Raw genomic sequence first — 16,556 nt, 5'->3', positions numbered from 1 at the left:
TCCTCTCCCACTCCCCCTGCTTGTGTTTCCTCTCTCACTGGCTGTCTCTCTGTCAAATAAATAAATAAAATCTTTAAAAAAAAATGAACTACTGAGACTTCATTAAGATAAAAACCTGCACAACAACAGAAAATATCAAAACTAAAAGGCAACCTACGGAATGGGAGAAGATATTTGCAAATGACATATATGCAAAGGGTTAGTACCCAAAATTTATAAAGAACTTATCAAACTCAACACTCAAAACACAAATAATCCAGCTAAGAAATGGGCAGAAGATACGAATAGACATTTTTCCAAAGAAGACATACCGATGCCCAAAAGACACATGAAAAATTGCTCAACTTCACTCATCATCAAGGAAATATAAACCAAACCTACAATGACATATCACTTCATACCTGTCAGAATGGCTAAAATCAACAACACAAAAAACAACAGGTGTTGGTGAGGATGTGGAGAAAGGGGAACCCTCTTACACTGTTGGTAGGAATGCAAATTGGCGCAGCCACTCTGGAAAACACTATGGAGGCTCCTCAAAAAGTTAAAAATAGATCTACCCTATAATTCAGCAATTGCACTATTAGGCGTTTACCCAAACGATACAAAAATACTGATTCGAAAGGATACATGCACTCCAATGTTTACAGCAGCACTATCAACAATAGCCAAATTATGGAAAGAGCCCAAATGTCCATCAACAGATGGATAAAGAACTTGTGATGTACACACACACACACACACACACACACACACAATGGAATATTGCTCAGCCATCAAAAAGAATGAAATCTTGCGGGATATCTGCGTGGCTCAGTCAGTTAAGTGTCTGCCTTTGGCTCAGGTCATGATCACAGGGTCCTGCTGGGATTGAGTCCCACATCAGGGTCCTTACTCAAGGAGGACCCTGCTTCTCCCTCTCCATGCTGTGCTCTCTCTCTGACAAAAAAGAAAGAAAGAAAAGAAAAGAAAAGAAAAGAAAGAAAGAAAGAAAGAAAGAAAGAAAGAAAGAAAGAAAGAAAGAAATCTTGCCATTTGCAATGATGTGGATGGAACTAGAGTGTATTAGGCTAAGTGAAATAAGTCAGTCAGAGAAAGACAAATACCATATGATTTCACTCATGTAGAATTTAAGAAATGAAACAGATGAACATGAGGGGAAAGAAAAAAAAAGACAAAGGCAAACCATAAAACAGAACTATAGAGAACAAACTGAGGGTTGCTAGAGAAGTAGATGGGGGATGGGCTAAATGGGTGATGAGTATTAAAGAGGGCACTTGTGATGAGCACTGGGTGTTATATGTAAGTGATTAATCGCTAAATTCTACTCCTGAAGCTAATATTACACTATATGTTAACTAGAATTTAAATAAAAACTTAAAAGTACAAAAAACCCAAAAAATAAAAATAAATAAAAATGGGGTATAACTTACATGTAGTGAAATGCACAAATCTTGGGTGTACGGCTCAATAAATATCTTGTTTTCATTTCTATTTCAATAGATATTTTGTTTGTCTACATCCATATAATCACAATTCAGATTGAGTTACAGAACATTTCCAATAATCCAGAGAGGTCCCTTGTGTCCCCTCAAGTAAACCCACCAAAAAGTAATCATTCTTCTGACCTCTATCATCATAGATCAGTTTTATCTATTTTGACAAATCATTCCATTTATATAAATGGAATCAAACAGTACTAGCTCTTTTGTGGGTAGCTTCCTTTATTCAAGCCATGCCTGTGAAGATCATTTATAATGCTACATGTAGCACTTTATTTTTTTTTTCATTGCGTATGTAGCACTCCACTTCATGAATAGACCACAAACTACAAATTCTAGGCAGATAAACATTTGGGTTGTTTCCTGTTTTCAGCTATTATATTTTTACACAAGTCTTTTGGTGGATATAAACGCTCCGTGCCATCAGATGTAAACCCAGTGGTGTTAATGTTGGGTCAAAAAGTATACATATTTAGTTTTAATAGACGGGCAGTTTTCCAGAATCTGTACCAATGAACACTCCCATCAGCAGTGTATGAGAGTTCCAGTTGCTCCACAGCTATACCACGACTTGGTGCTACTAATTCTTTAATTTTAGCCCTCCTGGTAGGGGTGTGGTAGTAACTTGTTTAATCTGGATTAAACAATTAATAATTAAATTAGTGATTAAATGATCACTGAATTTCCCCTATTAGCACCTTTTCATATGTTCACTAGCTATTTGGAAATCCTCTTTAATGAAGTACTAGTTCAAGCCTTTTGCCCACTTAAAAAATTAGGTTATCTTTTTTTTACTGAATTGTAGAAGTTTCTAAAACATATACAGTGGATTTAAGTACTTTGTTGGATATGCACTATAAATATCTTCTCCCAGTTTGTGTCTTGCCTTTCTTAAGACATCTGTTTCTTTTCATGAGAGTCTCAATATACTAACAGACAAAGGCCAGACTACTATATAAAAATAGAGCTCTGACCTACAACCTGCAGGAACCAGCCCAAGGAGGGAGCCAAACTAATATCCCCACTATCTAGCCCAAGAAGCCAACATACTATCTACAGTAACCAGTCAAGAAGTCTGACTATCTCTAGCAACTAACTAGTCCAGGAAGCCAAACAATAACCCTGTAAAAACTGACCCCAAACAGTCAAGACTTGTGTAATAATTGACAGCTCCCCTAATTTTTGTCCCTGCTTCCAACTTAGGACCAACCACAGAACGCCAAATACTTATCCCTAAACCACCACACAGGATGGGCCCACTTATAGTTAGGCTGCCTACAGCTTTCCCATGCTAATAACCCCAAAGCAGGACATATCTGAAGTTTTCCCTTTCTTCCACTATAAAGTTTCCCACTGGTCTACCTGCCTTTGAGTCTTTGCCAATGCAAGTGATGGTGGCTCACTCCCCTGCTACGACAAGCTCTGATTAAATGGCCTTCACCTATTCTCATTTTGTGGTGTTTATTTCCACATTAAAGACAGCCTTACTGAGGTATAACTGACAATAAAAAATATATTGGAACTGTAAGACATGGTAAGGTTTTTTTTTTTATTTATTTGAGAGAGAGAGAACATGAGCGTGAGTGGGGGGGAGGAGCAGAGGGAGAAGGACAAGCAAACTCCGCGCTGAACATGGAGCCCGACTTGGAGCTCAACCCCACAACCCTAAGATCACAACCTGAGCCGAAATCAAGAGTTGGACGCTTAACCATCTGAGCCACCCAGTCGCCCCAATACGCGGTTAAGTTTTGACATCTACTCGTAACTGTAAAACCATTACCACAAAACAGTGAACATACCTATCCCTGAATTTTCTCATATTCCTTTGTAATCCTTCCTTCTAGCACCTCCTCAATGCCCCATCCCTGGGCAACCACTACTATGCTTTCTATCACTATAGATGCCTATCTGCACTGTCTAGAGTTTTATATACATGAAATCAGTCAGTATGTACTCTTTGGTTTCTTTCACTTAGCATAATTATTTTGAGATTCATCCATATTGTGTTCTGTATTCATAGTTCATTTCTTTCTATTGCTGAGTAGTATCCTCTTAATGGAATCTTTTGATTAACAGAGGTTCTTAATTTTAGTAAGTCAAATTTCTCAACTTTTTTTTTTTTTTAAAGATTTTATTTATTTATTTGACAGAGATAGAGACAGCCAGCGAGAGAGGGAACACAAGCAGGGGGAGTGGGAGAGGAAGAAGCAGGCTCCCAGCAGAGGAGCCTGATGTGGGGCTCGAACCCGTAACGCCGGGATCACGCCCTGAGCTGAAGGCAGACACTTAACGACTGAGCCACCCAGGCGCCCCTCTCAACTTTTTTTTAGCACTTCTTTGTGCTTTTGAAAAGTTTTTTGCTGATCTCAAAGTCATGAAAATCATCTACATTTTCTTCTAAAAATGTTATTGTTTACCCTTCATGTTTATATTCATGATCCAGCATAAATTAATTTTTCTGTGGTAGAAGTTTGGGATCGAGGTTCATTATTTTTTGACAAACAGTTCAGGTTATTTAGTAGGTTGCAGTAGAAACACCAGAAGATCAATCCGAAAATATCCAATTTGTAACTAATGGAAAGGTTAAGACTGAGGTTAAAGTTGGAGAGAGAAGTAGATATTCTCCAAAAAGAAGGAATTGTTTAATAATGATAGCAGTAGATGAAATCACCATGGAAGATAACAGGGAAATAACAAAGGCCCCAGGAAAATACTGACATAAAAGAAACATAAAGAGAAATGCCAGAGCTTATCAGAGAAATAGGAAAAAAGACTTCTGGGCAGTTATCACTGAAATTGAGAGGAAGTGAGTTTCAAGACTGAAGGGATGGTCAACAATATATAAATTCTTGCGGAGGAGGCAAAACTTAACCTCTACCCCCTCAGGTTTTCAGCTGAGCCTCTTTAATAAAAAGATTAACAAGAGAAAAATAGTTTATTAACACCTGCAGTGCACATCTCATAAGAGAAACCTCAACAGGAAAATAATTCAACAGTGTGGCTTAGAACTGTGGCTTATATGGGATCTTCAAAAAAGAATGATAAAGTTGTAGAGAAATGACAAGACAAAGGAAAGCAATTCTAGGCTTCCAAGGGTGGCAAACTATGGGAAGGTAAATAAATAGGAAGAAACTAATGGGGTAAGGTTTGTTCACAGATTCCACCCGTGCCTTCTCTGAGCTGGTAAGAGTCTGTCTCTAGGAAAAGGAGAGTTTATCTCACCTTCAGGCAGAAAAGCAGAAGGTGAAGAAAGGTTCTCCTGCATCTGCTGCTTAATTGCCTTTGGATCAAAATAATGTTTATGTCAAAGAGGCATATTTTGGAGTGACACACTCTGGTTTCCTTCATTCTCAAGGTGAGAAAAGGCCACTGGACTTGGCATCGTGTTGCTAATGACCTTTGAGAGGATCACTTCTTAAGAGTGGGGCTGGTTCATACTGGGTATTTACCCCAAAGATACAGAAGTAGTGAAGAGAAGGGCCATATGCACCCCAATGTTCATAGCAGCATTGTCCACAATAGCTAAATCGTGGAAGGAGCCGAGATGCCCTTCAACAGATGACTGGATTAAGAAGTTGTGATCCATATATACAATGGAATATTACTCAGCTATCAGAAAGAATGAATTCTCAACATTTGCTGCAACATGGACGGCACTGGAGGAGATAATGCTAAGTGAAATAAGTCAAGCAGAGAAAGACAATTATCATATGATTTCTCTCATCTATGGAACATAAGAACTAGGAAGATCGGGGCGCCTGGGTGGCACAGTGGTTAAGCGTCTGCCTTCGGCTCAGGGCGTGATCCCGGTGTTATGGGATCGAGCCCCACATCAGGCTCCTCTGCTGTGAGCCTGCTTCTTCCTCTCCCACTCCCCCTGCCTGTGTTCCTCTCTCGCTGGCTGTCTCTATCTCTGTCAAATAAATAAATAAAATCTTTAAAAAAGAAAAAACATAAGAACTAGGAAGATCGGTAGGGGAAGAAAGGGATAAAGAAAGGGGGGGTAATCAGAAGGGGGAATGAAGCATGAGAGACTATGGACTATGAGAAACAAACTGAGGGCCTAAGAGGGGAGCGGGGTGGGGGAATGGGATAGACAGGTGATGGGTAGTAAGGAGGGCACATATTGCATGGTGCACTGGGTGTTATACGCAACTAATGAAGGTGATGGGTAGTAAGGAGGGCACATATTGCATGGTGCACTGGGTGTTATACGCAACTTATGAATCATAGAACTTTACATCGGAAACTGGGGATGTTCTGTATGGTGACTAATATAATAAAAAAACATTAAAAAAAAGACTGGGGCTGGTTCAGCTGGATTCTGAGAAGTTAGACAGGAAGAGACCTCAAGCTGCTGTGAAAAAAGATTTTCTCTATAGCACAGGGCTACCTGAGCAAATTTATGGGGGAGAGGGGATAAACCAATAAAGGAGAAATAAAACACCTGAAAAGAAACGACTGTGGGACTCAGATGCCATAGTATAGAGTCCACTGTGATTAAGGACAGGTTAAAGCCTAAAGTGATCCAAATTATAAAGGACTTATCTTTTGGAGCCTACCATTTATATGTTCGACAGCATTTGAAGCACACACCCACCTTCAGACCTTCCTAGCTTTGGTTAAAAAGAACACGAATAAATGTTATGGTAAAAATAAAACGCCTTTTAAAGGGTTAAATCACTCAAGGCCCTGAAGCAACCACAGCCACAGATCTAAGAACAGTGCTGGAGGATTGTACTGCCCTTATTTTATACTGAAGTGGGGAATTGTGTTCCCACCACCAGAACATCTACCAGTGCAAACAATGACTCTTGTGACTTTTTGTACTGCGGTAAGCACTAAAAGGATTATGTAATTAGAGTTAGTTATTGAGCCAAAAGGGGTGAGCTCTCCACTGGGGAAAAAGTTATCTACAGCATCAGAGCTTGTTGTTCCCTGAAGGCCTAGCCTATCAAGCAGTTAATTCATTCTTTACAATATAAATGTTACATAAAGTTTACCCTATGCCTTCTTTTTGCAAAATTCCTTCTTTGAGTGTTCCAAGGACTTTAAAGGGAAATTTGGAACAAACGCTAAAAAGAGATCTACAATTTTTCCCTTTTTTCTGCCCTTTACTAATACTAGCCAGTTACTAAATCCTTCAAATTCTTGCTTATACAAAATCCTTTTGCAAGCGCTACATTTTCATTTCCAAAGAACCACCTTAATCCAGGTCCCATTTCTTATCTGGAAGAGACTCACTTGGTTAGTTACTCTATATTTGAAGGAGATCAGGATATGCCATCCCAAAATAAGCCACTTTGGCATAAAGATTATTTTAAGCTGAAGACATTTGAGATTCAACAGATGTAGAAAGAAACCTTCTTGGGCTTCCCTTATCTGAATAAAAGCAGAAACTTCTGAAAAATGAGGACAGCCATAAATTCCCATTTCAGGCTGGCATGTACTCCCAAGAGAGAGATCACAAGTCCCCACTCTGGGGGAGTTTCAAGGTCAGGAAGAAGATGGAAAGACCACTTGCAACTACCTAAACAAATATTACCACAAACTTTCTTATCTCCCATTTGTTCTCCTAAAGACTCATTTGTCTTTTCTAAAGAAACTGACTTGTTCTTCCCATAAAAGTCTTTTATCCAGGGCGCGTGGATGGCTTAGTGGGAGCAGCGTACAACTCTTGGTCTCGGGGTTGTGAATTTGAGCCCCATGTTGCATAGAGAGATTACAATCAATCAATCAGTCATTTTTTAAAAACCTTTTCTCCTAGGCCCCCTTCTCTTACTAAATTAGGCACGTAAGTACAAATTCTAACCACCTGGGTTATTCATCACTGAGTACGCCTATGGTTGCTAGTCTCTAGTCAGTTTAAATTGCAGGCCCCCAGGTACCAAACATGAGAATGTATAGGAAAAGTTTTCCTCAACACCTTCTTCTAGGATACACTGTAAACCTTAGGCAAAATGCTAAAAGACTACTGTTAAGTAAAGCCTTGTATCATTATATTGCTCCTATGCTCCGGAAATTCTGACAAACTCTTGAGTCTGACCTTCAATATTCCCCATACAAAGTCAGAAGGGAAAATAAGTGAAATTTTGAAAAGGTAATCAGAGGCTGCTAGCACTTTAAAGAAAGATCTTGGTCACTGAAATTACCAAATAAATGGTGATCCAGAACCAGTGTCCAGTCCTTGCTTGTATATGCTCAAAAAACTAATTTTATTAGTCCAATCAAGGTTCTGAAGACAACTTCAGTTACAAGAGACAGTTTATATACCATAAATCCTATTTATTATTTGAAAACTAAAACTGCTAAGCAGACGGAAAGAGAAGCATCAAGTGATGAACATACTGCCTTTCCTAAAAGGTGGCCATTTTGTGAAACTAAAATTATTTCAGAAGGTTAACTGGTTATCATCTCACTATGAGGTTCATGTATCTTTCTCTACCTCAAGGGCAGGCAAATTGGGATTCCACCAACAAGGGTCTAGAGAGGGGTGCCTGGGTGGCTCAGCTGCTTAAGTGTCCAATTCTTTGTATCTGTGGGTCCTGGGATCAAGCCCTGCACCAGGCCCCACACCCAGTAGAGCCTGTTTGGGATTCTCCCTCTCACTCTGCCACTTCCCACCACCAACGCACGCACTCTCTCTCAAAAAAAAAAAAAAAAAAAAAAAAAAAGAAAGCCTACAGAGGCTTCCTACCTGACAATGTATGTATTCACCTGGCTTTCTTTTCTTTAGACATTGCAGACCATGGCCTACATTAGTCATTGTCACCAACACATTATAACTGACTAAAAGCCCGTTTACATTAAAGGTGCAGATGCCCCGATAGGGTGGGTTTTAATGCACTGCATCAGCTTCCAGGGGATTGAGCCAAGTAGGGCTTTTAGGTTATCACTTAGTTCAAGTCAAGGCCATTTTACCTCTTAGCATTATAGTGTCTCAATTCCGTTGCAAACTCTTCTGCAAACTTTTAAATTTCTTATCCCTTTCCTGATAATATGCTGAATATGTAAGTTAATCAGAGCTACTTACCACCTTCTTTATTAAATTTTTCACCCTAGGGACATAACCTAATTACTATGTATAATTTCAGATATTTACAAAAAATTCTATGTGGTTCCCACCAGCATATATTTGATTAAATTTACCAAGTGTTACCTTCTATAAAATGGCTTATTTAGGTCAAAAATATATTTACACATCGTAATCCTCCCACAAATACTGCTGTCCCCTCATCAACACCTATTTTCCCCAGACTTATCACTTACACCTTTTCCTGCTGAGAAATAACCTCAATTAAGGCCTTTCTTCAAGACTTACACAACATTTAATAACAAAAATTTTTTAGTGGGCTTTGAAGAACAATTTCAATTCAACAACATTCTCTGCACATCATTTTCCTTTTTCCCCCCTTTTCTTAGAGAGTGAGAGAGGAGGGAGGAGGAAGAGGGAGAGAATCTTAAGCAGGCTCCATGCCCACCGAGGAGCCTGCTACAGCATGGAACCTGCTACAGGGCTCGATCTCATGACCCTGAGATCATGGCCTGAGCCAAAATCAAGAGTTGGATGCTTAACTGACTGAGCCACCCAGATGCCTCCATCATTTTCATTAACAGAAAACCATAACAACAAATAACTCTTTAAGGTTCCCAAAGTGTTTAGAACATATAGAGATTTATACCATACTAAACTATTTTTAAACAGGTATCAAAAATACAATAAGTGAGGGGCGCCTGGGTGGCTCAGTCGTTAAGCATCTGTCTTCAGCTCAGGGCGTGATCCCAGCGTTATGGGATCGAGCCCCGCATCAGGCTTTTCCGCTGGAAGCCTGCTTCTTCCTCTCCCACTCCCCCTGCTCGTCTTCACTCTCTCTGGCTGTCTCTCTCTCTGTCAAATAAATAAATAAAAAATCTTAAAAAAAAAGAAAAGAAAATATAAGTGAAATGTGGTATATATATACACACACAATGGAATATCATTCAGCCTTAAAAAGGAAGGAAATTCTGACACATGCTACAACGTGGATGAACTTTGAGGACATGCTGATAAGTGAAATAAGCCTGTCACAAAAGGACAAATGCTGTATGACACCATTTATACGAGGTACTTAAGAGTGGTCAAATTATCACCATAAAGTATAACAGTGGTTGTCTGGAGCTGGGGGAGGAGAGAATGGGGAGTTAGTGCTTAACAGTACAGACTTTCAGTTTTACAAGATGAAAAAGTTATGGGGATGGGTGATGGGGGGATAGCTCCTGCATTAACAATGTAGTACCACTTAACTGTACGCTTAAAAATGGTTAAGGTGGTAAATTTTATGTTATTTATATTTTAATGCAACAACGAAAGAGAATATGCCATTAAATAAATTCTCCTATTGTTATGTAGTAACGGATGTAGATAATCATCAACATCCAAATAGTAGATAGAAGACTCTACCTCACTGCTCCACTGCAAAATATATAATCAACTAAGGGAAAAGCAGACTTAACTGGATAGGCAGGTTCTCTGGATCTCTGACTTTCATACTGAAATGCTCATTTTAACTTAAAAAAAAATGAGTTCTACTTAAATAGGTAGAAAAACATTTATCTCAACTATCTTCCCAATCCCCCATTAAGAGCAAAGAAATATAAAGGTTGTAAATAAAAGCAGAAAAGGGGGCGCCTCCATGGCTTAGTCAGTTAAGCATCTGCCTTTGGCTCAAGTCATGACCCCAAGGTCCTGGGACTAAGCCCCAAGTTGGGTTCCCTGTTCAGCAGAGAGTCTGCCACTCCCTCTGCTTCTGCTCTCTCTCTCTCAAATAAATAGCATCTTTAAAAAAATAGTAAAAAAGAAAAGAAAAGAAAGGCAGAAAAGGAAATAACAAATAACAAAATATTGGGGGGAAAGTGAACAGACTGGTTAAAATGTATAAAGGTTTCCATGCTTATGTTTATTTCTGCTCACTCCTAAAACATCATTAAAACAAAAGGGGGGGCAGGGGAGAGGGGAAGGGCTTAAAAAGCATACAGGGACCAAAAGAATGGGCATGGAGATAACAGCATCACAGTTCTGGAAAACAGAAAACAGAAGGAACAGATAATTGAGCAGAGCAGAGCTGATATCCCAGCCAGCTATGGGAGAAAACCCTAAACAAAGCAAGCTCATTTGAACCAAAGAACCCAAGACAGGCTAAGGAATGAGTTACCAGATCTATCTCCTAAAAGCAGAATGGCTGATAGGAATGAAACAGGAAGATTATTTTATTAAAAATCCACAGAAGAAGCAGTCAGAACCTACTCTGGGCCCTACACCCCTTTCATAACCCCACTCAGGGCAAAACTGCTCTTCCTCCCTAACGTTCAACTTGTTGGAAACAATGAATCAAAAAACATGCTAGACTTTATTTTTTTAAATTTATTTATTTATTTATTTATTTTTAAAAGATTTTATTTATTTATTTATTTGACAGAGATAGAGACAGCCAGTAAGAGAGGGAACACAAGCAGGGGGAGTGGGAGAGGAAGAAGCAGGCTCCCAGCGGAGGAGCCCAATGTGGGGCTCGATCCCATAACGCCACGCCGGGATCACGCCCTGAGCCAAAGGCAGACGCTTAACCGCTGTGCCACCCAGGCGCCCCAACATGCTAGACTTTAATGATCAGGTCTATATAAGGCACTCCGTTCTGAAGAAAAGATTCACAGCAGCCACACTCTCAGTTTTGAAGGGGGAAAAAATACTTTATTGATATCATCAAAATCTAATAGAGGGGCGCCTGGGCGTTTCAGTCAGTTGAACATCTGCCTTCGGCTCAGGTCATGATCTCAGGGTCCTGGGATCAAACCCCATGTTGGGCTCTCCACTCAGCAGGGAGTCTGCTTCTCCATCTCCCTCTGCCTCCTGCTTGTGCTCTCTCTCTCAAATAAATAAAATCTTTAAAAAAATCTAATAGAGGGCCGCCTGGGTGGTACAGCGGTTAAGCATCTTCCTTCGGCTCAGGGCGTGATCCCCGCGTTATGGGATCGAGCCCCACATCAGGCTCCTCCGCTATGAGCCTGCTTCTTCCTCTCCCACTCCCCCTGCTTGTGTTCCCTCTCTCGCTGGCTGTCTCTATCTCTGTTGAATAAATAAATAAAATCTTTAAAAATAAATAAAAATAAAAAAAATTTAATCTAATAGAAACAGAAAGAAAAGGGAAATTTGCATAGGTGAGGGCAACAGTAAGCAGTAAAGGAGAATAAGACAGAGTTGTAGCAAATCGGTACTTACAACATCCAACCTCATTAGCTGAACCCCCGCGGAGACAGCCAGGCTGGAGTCTCGACAGAGAGGCACGGGTGGAGTGTCCTCCCCTCAGGTGAGACTTCCAACTGAAAATCCCCATAAGGGCTGTATTTATAGGGCAAATGACAGGATCTGAAGCTAAACACTTGTGCATCTACGTGCAGTTTGGAGCGAGCAGAATTCCTATGTTATCATGTCTTAACATCTTCAAGGAGCCTGGGTCATATGTGCTTGCCTCCCCTCCCGATTCCATTCTGGGGGGCCAGCCCAACCTGGAGCAGGAGGAGATGTAAGGCAAAATTTACAGCTCTTAGTGTCCAGACCAGAAGGGCCAATTCTGACCTGGAGGCCAGCTAATGTCAAACTTATCAGGCTCCCAAGGTCACTTACCCAGCGCAAGTCTCACAAACACTCTTTAGTCTGTCTGTGTATGTGCAGGTCAGGGTGGTCAGTTATGCAGGACAAAAATCATAGAAATCTCCATCCATACAGTACACACTCCCACTCCCATCTCTGGAGCCCTGTTCTTCACTTGGCTTGAAAAACACTGGCAGCTATGTTGGAGGCTTTCAGCAAATGACTGGTGACCCTTTGGCTGTCCCATTCACACTTGACCATGAGGCACCAAAAAGACAGTAGAAACTCAGGGTATATGAGTAAGGCTGGTAAACCAGTGGGGCTCAGAGGGTCATTGGGAACAAGCTGCTCCCCCTCCCCAAACTTTTTCAATTGAAAGAAACCTCAAGTGTCAGTAGATAGAGATTTTGCCCTCTGAAGACACTGAATTTCCCCCAAAGAAGGCTCCAAGGGCCCTCATTCTGCTGGGAATAATTTTTCAATTCCTTTAGTATATACCAAGGAGTGTGACTGCTGGATCATATGTAAGAATATGTTTCGTTTTGAGTAGGGGGATGGGTGAGATAAGTGAAGTGGATTAAGAGGTACAGACTTCCAGCTATAACATAAATAAGTCACAGCGATGAAAAGTACAGCATAGGAAATACTGTCAATAATACTATAATAACCTTGTATGTATAGCCATTTCACTGATGACATATGATGCTAAGTATCTTTTCATATGATTCTTTGCCATCTATATATCTTTGGTGAGGTGTCTGTTAAGGTCTTTGGTCCATTTTTTTAATGGGGCTGTGTGTTTTCTTTAATTGTTGAGTTTTAAGAGTTTTTTGTATATTTTGGGTCAGTCTTTCATCAGATGTGTGTCTTTTGTAAATATTTTCTTCTAGTCTGTGGCTTGTCCTCCAATTCTCTTGACAACTTCAGGTTTTTTGAAAAGCAATTTATATATGGAACTAATCTAATATTGAAAAGTTAACACTTCCATGGTATTTTAAAGATATTTATTAACCAAATTCAGTTGTTCTGAGTAACAACTCCTGGCATATTAACAATATTGCTTTCACACTTATGTAATGCTTATTTCTATTCCTGCAAACTACAAAATAGTAACCTCAAAAATTATTAAAGAGATTATAGGATGTTTTGCCTACAATTAAAAAAATTACTGACAGATGCTCAGCACAAATGTTATTTTCAAGATTGATAAGAATTTAATGCAGTACCCTTAAACCACTTTCAGATTTTTTTGAGAGAGAAAGTACATTTGCGCCTGAGAGAGGGGGGGACGGGGGAGGGGCAGAGGGAGAGGAAGAGAGAATCTTAAGCAGGCTCCACGCCCAGTACAGAGCGAGGTGGGGCTCAGTCTCAGGACCTTGAGTTCATGACCTGAGCAGAAATCAAGAATCAGACACTCAACTGACTGAGCCATCCAAGCGCCCCTCCGTAAAGCACTTTTAAATTCATGTTTATCATGCAAGAATATGAGGTCTGGGGAGCACTGAAATTAAAACTCACAATTTTATATTTACTTTTCCAGCTAACAATGGAAGAGCAGAGACAATCTTTTCTTGCCAGTCATTTTTTTCTATAGCAAGGATTTTCACATTTTCCCCAACACTGGTTTCAGCAGCAGATGTACAATAAATGGGGGAAAATTAATATTTCTTTATACCGATTGTCAAGTATTAAGTGTATATGGAATAAAAAAATTATAAAAATGACCATTTTGCAACTACTATGGAATAACTGACTCAAGAAAATCACCATGGAGGGGGGATTCACCAGTAGATGAGAACCAGTGGGTGACAGTTTGATGGCAAATGGGATATTTACACAATCTTCCCACAGATTACTTATTACTTACAGAGAAGTCCGGTACATACAATCTTAATAAAGTAATGAAAGAAACATAACAACAACTGAAAAACTGACATTACATTCCTCTTGATGTGATGTAGTAAGAAGGACCTATCACTTATGTAGCTTTCCTGCTAAAACTGCATAACTGAATCTAACCATGAAGAAGCAATTAGATGAGCTTAAATTAAAAGGGCATTTTACAAAATAATTGGCTTGTAGTCTTCAATGTCAATCTTATGAAAGACCACCAAAAAAAAAAAAAAAGCTGAAAAACTGTTTTGGAATAAAAGCAATTAAAGAGGTATGAAAACTAAATACAATGCTTGATCATATACTTTTAAATATTTTATTTATTTGAGAGAGAGCAAGCAAGCACAAGCCTGCACGTGTGGGAGGAGGGGCAGAGGGAGAGAGAATCTCAAGCAGACTCTGCACTGAGCATGAAGCCTGATGCAGGCCTTCATCTCAAGACCCTAAGATCATGACCTGAGCTGAAGTCAAGAGTGGGTTGCTTAATCGACTGAGCCACCTAGGTACCCTAATCATGGACTTCTAAAAAAGTTTTATAGGGAAGCCTAGCTGGCTCAGTCGGTAGAGCATGCAACTCTTGATCTCAGGGTTTTTAGTTCAAGCCCTACATTGGGTGTAGAGATTACTTAAAAATACAATCTTAAATAAATAAATAAATAAATAAAATCTTAAAAAAGAAGTTGCTATAAAGAACAGTATTGAAACAATTGGTAACATTTGATACTTAATGTATACTTGGTAACATTTGGTACTGACTATATGCTAGGTATACTAGTAACTGTATACCAATGTAAAATTTCCTGAATTTGATACAATTACACTTTGGTCAATGGTCTTATTCTTAAGAAATACAAGTAACTTTTATCAAGGGTGCAGCAAAAAAAAAGGGGGGGAGAAATAATTATCACATTATATAGTGTATGACACAGAGACATATACTGTATGATAAGTAAAGCAATGTGGCAAAGCATGAACAATGTATGAATCTAAGTGAAGAGTATACAAGAGTACACTTGTAAAAGTCTTACAATTTTTCTGTAGATCTCATGGTTTTCAAAAAAAATTTTTTTAATTAACAAACAAAATCAATTCTCATCAAATGGTCTATAATAGGGTAAAAACTAACTTTCATCCAGCATAAAATTTTCTAAAATTAGGTCTATCTCCTTGTAGACCTATTTCAAATACAGTTTTTCAAACATCTGAATGACTCCTCTGGCTGTGCTTCCAAATTCCGTCACAGAAAATCCTTGCCTTAGAGTAAAGTAGGCAAAGACTTCAATGCACTGTGTCATGATACACAGGAGTATAAAATCTCTGAGGGGGACATCCAACAAGGTAGACTGAACTGATGTTGTTAGTCTACCCTCCTGCTACAAGCACATAAAAATGCAGATAAATTATGACAATAAAAGGTTCTGACATACAACTGAACAAGAAATGTCAAGAAATCCCAGGCTCCAGAACAGGCAAGTCAATGCCATAGATGTAAGAGAAAAACTGATGCCAGGGAGCTGAGGCCTATGGGAAGCAATGTCAGGTGGTTCTTTTGTTTTGTTTTTTTAAAGTAGGCTCTACACCCAATGTTGGGCTTGACCTCACAACCCTGACATCGAGAGTCACATGCTCTACTCACTGAGCCAGCCAAGTGCCCCAAGGTCAGGTTCTCCTAATGAATATGAGAACAAGCATGGGAGTGGGAATATAGTACCTCAATCTTACAGGCAGTAGAAACCCAGTGCTCTGCACAAAACTGCAGAACTAAGTGCTCCTTGATCACAGAGGCGAGAGGAATCCTAGAAAAGCAATAAAGAGGTTTGTCATCCTATCATGGCAAGGTTGGGAGGTGGGAAAATCACTCTCAAAACTTCAAAAGCATTAAGTCAGTAAAGTACCTAGACATAAGACCCAAAGTTACATTACCTACATCCAAGATAAGGAAATAAAAAGCCAAGAAATTAATCTAAAAACTGGTCCCAGAACGACTGTAACCCCTAGAAACAGGCAGAAGCAAGCCTGAAAGAGCCCTGGGAGAAGCTTTCAACAACCTTGGATTTTCAAGAGCCTGCTGCCAGGCCACACTCACAACATTTCCTCCCAACTTTTAGCTAGATGAATTCATAATTTAAAAATTTACAGACTGGGGGGCGCCTGGGTGGCACAGCGGTTAAGCGTCTGCCTTCGGCCCAGGGCGTGATCCCGGCGTTGTTGGATCGAGCCCCACATTAGGCTCTTCTGCTATGAGCCTGCTTCTTCCTCTCCCACTCCCCCTGCTTGTGTTCCCTCTCTCGCTGGCTGTCTCTATCTCTGTCAAATAAATAAATAAAATCTTAAAAAAAAAAAAAATTTACAGACTGGGGGCGCCTGGGTGGCACAGCGGTTAAGCGTCTGCCTTCAGCTCAGGGCGTGATCCTGGCGTTATGGGATCGAGCCCCACATCAGGCTCCTCTGCTGTGAGCCTGCTTCTTCCTCTCCCACTCCCCCTGCTTGTGTTCCCCTCTCTCGCTGGCTGTCTCTATCTCTGTCAAATAAATAAA

General features: G+C 39.9%; 1 protein-coding gene across 12 annotated transcripts in view; it reads right to left on the bottom strand.

Moving 5' to 3' along the window:
- Positions 1-16,556, bottom strand: part of ATG13 (autophagy related 13) — a 52,721-nt gene that overhangs the window by 28,368 nt on the left and 7,797 nt on the right. For 4 of the 12 annotated variants that reach the window (XM_034644735.1, XM_034644736.1, XM_034644737.1 and 1 more), the window contains one exon: positions 15,731-15,815. The exons of the other annotated variants lie outside the window; for them this stretch is intronic. The gene's annotated coding sequence lies outside the window, so the exon portion shown is untranslated. The remainder of the gene's footprint in view (positions 1-15,730; positions 15,816-16,556) is intronic. 12 annotated transcript variants of the gene reach the window in all.

Source organism: Ailuropoda melanoleuca, chromosome 16 (genome assembly GCF_002007445.2).
Source record: "Ailuropoda melanoleuca isolate Jingjing chromosome 16, ASM200744v2, whole genome shotgun sequence".
In the NCBI taxonomy this organism is placed as follows: Eukaryota; Metazoa; Chordata; class Mammalia; order Carnivora; family Ursidae; genus Ailuropoda; species Ailuropoda melanoleuca.
This window is presented reverse-complemented; position numbering and strand designations above follow the sequence as displayed.